This window comes from Neltuma alba, unplaced genomic scaffold (genome assembly GCF_004799145.2).
Source record: "Neltuma alba isolate B1F8T4 unplaced genomic scaffold, ASM479914v2 tig00006004_pilon, whole genome shotgun sequence".
In the NCBI taxonomy this organism is placed as follows: domain Eukaryota; kingdom Viridiplantae; phylum Streptophyta; class Magnoliopsida; order Fabales; family Fabaceae; genus Neltuma; species Neltuma alba.
This window is the reverse complement of record NW_021634311.1, coordinates 27,220-33,219: the sequence shown is the minus strand read 5'-3', so window position 1 is coordinate 33,219 and position 6,000 is coordinate 27,220.

Below are 6,000 nucleotides of genomic sequence, written 5' to 3'. Positions count from 1 at the left end.
GAGGCACGATGGCACAGCACCGTCGTTTGACAGCATTTAACAGTTTGGGAGAATGACAATCAGGGGTCAGAAATTTAATTACTTGTGAAAACTAAATGATTACTTTTTTTTTTTTTTTAACGAAAAGAGTCAATTTTATTGATCAACAAAAAAACAATTACACTCACTAATAGGGAAAGCAGTAAAGAAAACCATAAACCTAAATACAACCTATAGAAAACGGAAAGAGGACAAATAAACCTAGCATACAACCTACAGGAAATAAAGGACACACAAAAACTACAAAAGAGATCAACCAACACCAGTACGAGCAGTCCTCCTTTCAGTGGCAAGATGAGTATTTATTCTACCATCAGAAGAGTCGGCCATCAAGATATCAATCAGAGGGGTTGGTGCTGTTTCCAGCCACCCATTGGGTGCCACTCCCCTACTTCCAGCAGCTGCTAAAAAATCAGCAGCACTATTCCCTTGGCGAGCTACCAAAGAAAACTTCACTCCTGGCCTATCCTCTAATAGCAGAAAAACTTCCTTTAAGATATCCACAGATTGCCATTCCACACCATCCAACGAGTTAGCAGTCAAACACTTAAACACTGCTTCACAATCAATCTCAATGCAGCAATTGTATGACTGAAATCTGTCACAGGCCAATAATGCTTCCTTCACAGCAAAACATTCAGCACCAAAGGCTGAACGAGCTTCCACTCTTTTCCCAAGTCCTCCTAGGAATAATCCATCATTATTTCTGCAAACTACACCTATCCCAGCACGCTTCAGACCTTTAGCAAAAGCTCCATCAGCATTAATCTTTACAGTGCCTTCTTCAGGTGCCACCCAATTCAACATTCTCTCCACACCTCTTCTTCTGCTGACAATCCTCCCATTACTATCATCCTTAGCACTCCATACCTCTCTAACCAGCATAGATGCAACGTCGATAGTTCTTCCAGCATCCACATTGATTCCATTGAACACCCAGTCGCACCTTCCCTTCCATATACCCCAACAGATGCTAGCAATGAGAGCTTTCCCTTCCTCTGAGATTTGTTTGTTAGACACAAACAAATCCTCACACCACTTCCTTATACTTGACACCTGATCTCTACCAATATGCAAGGCCAAAGAGCAGCCAAACCAGCAACGACGTGCCCAAGGACACAAGAGCAGCATGTGTTCTACAGTTTCATCCTCACTTTCACAAATAGGACATATACTATCCTGACTACACTTCCTGCGAAATAAAGCATGTCTAGTGGCTAAAGCATCATGTAACACACGCCACATAAAATGCCTAATTTTTGGGGGCACATGTAGAGACCAAATGCATTTCCACAGTTGGTTAGTGACCTGCCCAGAGCTGCTCGGTCTTTGATCAATCTCTGATCCTTCCATCAATTTAGCAATTCGATAGCCCATTTTTACACTATATTTACCATCTCTGCTACCCAGCCACACAGCCTTATCCTTCCCCCTATCAAATAGGAATTTGGTTTGCAAAATTGCTCTCCTCTCTTCTTCAGTAATCTTTCCTTCAATACAGTTTAAATTCCAAAATCCATCTTTGATTAGCTCTGCCACTTTTAACTCCTTCTCAGCATCAGAATCAGGAGTGTAACTCAACTTCTTTTCAGGCAAATCCAGAATCCATTTATCTCCCCATATCCTAACCTCGTTTCCATTCCCAATCTGCCAGTACATGTCTTTGTTCAATAAATCTCTTCCTTCAATAATACTCATCCAGCACCAAGAAGCTTTACCACCTTTTTTTGCTTCCATGAAAGTACAGTTCGGAAAATAAATTCCTTTCAGTATTTTACACCACAATTCATTAGGATTCTGCACAATCCTCCAAGCTGTTTTAGCCAAGAGAGCCTTATTGAAAACGTGAAAACTTCTGAATCCCATACCACCATCCTTCTTCACCTCTGTCAGAGCCTTCCATTTCCTCCAATGGATCCTCTTGCCATTTTTTTCATTCTGGCCCCACCAAAAATCAAAGATCAAGCAATCTATCTCTTTACAACTCTTTTTTGGAAATAAAAAGCTGGACATGGGGTAGACCGGAATGGAATTTGCCACTGCCTTAATCAGAATTTCTCTTCCAGCAAAGGTCAATAGTTTCTGCTTCCACCCTTGCAACTTTTTACTAATTTTGTTTTTGACAAACCCAAGTGCAGCTGCTTTGGATCTACTCCAAACTAGAGGCAGTCCCAGATACTTCCCCGGCTCCACCACAGCTTTAATGCCCAAAGCATTCTCAATTTCACCTCTGGAATCAGAACTAGTGTTTGCTGAGAAGAATATGCAAGATTTATCAAGATTCATCTCTTGCCCAGATGCTGCACTAAAGGTCTCAAGGATCTTCTTCATCACCATACAATTTTCTTTTTGAGCTTTAAGGAAGAACAAAGCATCATCAGCAAAAAAACAGTGAGAAAGAATGGGCCCCCCTCTTGATAAGCGAATACCCTTCAGATCCCCACAGGCTACATGCTTCTGCACCACCAATGATAATACATCAGCTACTATGATGAACAGATACGGGGACAATGGATCTCCTTGCCTAATTCCTCTCCCAGGTTTTATTTTCGCCACTTTCTTCCCAGAAACCAGCAACTCAAAGTCAACAGAAGTTACACACTCCATTATCCACCTAACCCACTGAATGGAAAAGCCCATTTTCAGCATAGCTTCCATTAAAAATATCCAATCAACACGGTCATAAGCTTTGCTAAAGTCTATCTTCAAAGCCAAGTCATTCCTGCTTCCTTTCTTCCTTCTCTTAAGAAATTGGAAGGCTTCATGAGCTATAATCACATTATCTTGAATCAATCTCCCCGGGATAAAGGCGTGTTGCTATTCAGAGATGTATTTACACATCAAAGGCCTCATTCTTGAAGTTAGGATTTTTGCAATGATCTTATAAGATACATTGCAGAGGCCTATTGGTCGAAAATGGCTAACCACTTCAGGCTTATCAACTTTTGGAACAAGGACAATGTGAGTCGAATTAATCTTCCTTAGCTCAGAATGACCATTAAAGAAAGATCTCACCATGCTACAGACTTCCTTTTTGATTTCCATCCAAGAAGACTGATAGAACAAGGCAGTAAAGCCATCAGGCCCAGGAGCTTTTGTTGCCCCTAGATCAAAAACTGCTTCCTCAATTTCAAGATCAGAGACTTGTTTAGTCAGGGATTCATTCTCTTCCTTAGATATTACAGTAGGTACATATTCCAAAACCTCTTCCATCTGCACAGCTACCTTACTAGAGAACAGGTCACTATAGAAAGCATTAAACATATCATTAATCTTCTCAGAATCCTCAACCCATTCCCCCTCATCAGATTTCAACTTAAGGACTTTATTCCTCAAACGACGCTGGATCACAGTACTATGAAAGAAGCTAGTATTTCTATCACCATATCTGATCCAATTTAATCTAGACTTCTGCCACCAAAAAACTTCTTCACGATTCCACGCCTCTTCAATACATTTCAAGACCTGGCTAACCTCAGCTGCTTTATTCTCTGTCCACTCACCTTCATAACAAACCTCCAACTTACTCCTCAGATCTTCAATGACTTTTTTATTATTCGAAAATTCTCTTCTACTCCATTCTAAGAGAATCCTTCTGCATCTGGTCAATCTTTGAGTAAAGTCATCGATTCCATTACCAAAGAAAGCAACATCATTCGGCCAGCCATTAGCAATAGTATTAGAGAATTGATTATGCTCTATCCACATAGCATTAAATTTGAACATTCTTGGCACTCTTTCCTCCTGATGACAGCAGTCAACTATCAAGAGGTGATGATCAGAGCCTATAGGTTCAGTGTGAAGGACAAGTGCTTTGCTAAAGGAGGTTCGAAACTCTACATTTCCAAATCCTTTATCAATTCTCTCTCGAATATTATCTCCTCCCATCCTCTTATTATTCCACGTAAACCTTGCACCTTTAAATTCAAGGTCAATCAAACCACAATCATCCAGTACCTTTCGAAAATTGAGAATTTTCGTGAGAGAAACCGGCTTACCTCCCTCCTTTTCAGACTGGGATCCAAGCTCATTAAAATCACCAACACAAATCCATGATCCCACCACACCCCTTGCCAAAGATCTCAGTCTCCTCCATACAATCTCTCGATCACTTTCTCTAGGTGCACCATAGACAAAAGTGGCATAGTCTGGTACACTAAGAATAGTAGAGGACAGTTTAACATGGATCAAGTTCTTTGATTGATGAAGTACCTCTAGCTTAACACCTTCCTGCCACCATAAAGCCAAACCTCCTGATCTTCCTACAGGATCCACAAAGAATTCATTATCAAGCCCACAAGCTCTTTTAATTCTCTTCATTCTTCTTCCAGACATTCTTGTTTCCATTAAGAAAACAATTGAGGGTTTATATTTATTGTTACATTCTTTTAAATTCTTGACTGTCAAGGCAACCCCCAAACCTTGACAGTTCCAGGATAGCATCCTCATGGCTCCATGGGGGCTGTTAAAGGTCAGCCACCCATGCCTTCAGCAATAATTCTCTTCCTACCTCTCCTCTTCCCACCTCCTTCGTTACCTTGCTTCACAAGAGCCAATTGACTTTTCATCTTAGCATTCCTTCTGACTCTACCTTTGGTCTTCCTTAGATTCTCAGCATATAGGGAAATAGGATTCAGGATCTCGCTCTGTTCACTGTCTATTCTTTGTTTTTTCTGTATACTTGCCTCTAAAGCTTCTTCAGCATCACGCTTTAGTTTCAAGTTACAGAAACTTTCAGTAACCTCTTCTGTAACCTTCACAATATTCCTTCCATTAAACACCACTAGTGCCTGGTTATCAGGCTCTTCTTCTGAGGGTAGATCCACTCTATAACCACACTCTGCAGCAACCGTAGGATCCGTTTTTTCAACTACAATATCAACATTATTACTCTTGAGTCCACTTGGTCCAGCATCATTAAAATTCACCTTTACTGGACTCATGTGCTCTGCCTCAGAGTTGAACTTTCCTCATTCAAGGCTACTTCCTCAAATTCCTCTTTTTTATTCTTCAGCTCCTTATCTTCCCTCCAACTACGTTCATTGTTTATTTTTCTACTATTGCTCTTCCTTACAAATTCAATAGCAAAAATGTCATTGCTATCAATTTGTTCAGAGCTTCTCCTCACCCTTCCTTCCTCCTTCATCCTCCGCCACCTCTCATTAACTTCTTTCCACCCTTCTCTTATCACAACGACAGATTCCTCCCATGTTTTGACCTGTTCAGTAGTAATCCAATTGCCATATCGTGGCAATCCTGGATTCTTGATTGCCATTAGTCGAGGATGCACACAGGTACGAAAATTATGCCCAACCAAGCCACATTTATAGCAGAAGTCCTGCAGCTTCTCATAGCGTACTGATATCCAGGCCTGTTCACCATCAGGTTTAGTGATCCAAAAACCCGAAACCAAAGGCTTCCTTAGATCCAGAACTATCCGCACACGGATAAAGCTTCGAAGCATACGGTTATTATACTTTGGATCCTCCGCCATCACAACATCGCTAATTTTACTTCCCATGCTAATCGCATTAGCTAAACAGATCGCCTCAAGAGGAACACCATGTAACTGAATCCAGATCGGACATTTACTAAAATCGCATTCCTCAATCGCCATGAATTTCTTCCATTCCAGCAAATTCAGCATTTGTCCATTGATCGACCATGGCCGACCTCGCAAGATCCTATTAAACTCCTCTTCTTCATCAAACTTAAACAAGAAGGCATTCTTCGCAACAGTCGTAACATCTAAACCAGTTTGAAGATTCCAAGCCTTACGAACGATAGTCTCAACTGCAGCTCTGCTACTCTCCTTCTCTGCTAGGATTTTCCCTACCATCACCAACATACCTTCATCCTTATTCCAGACAAGAGGATCATTGAAACAATGATCACTACTATCGCCGTCAGCCGACGTAGGCACCGTTGTCAACTCATTGCCAGCCATCTCCGATCATTCAC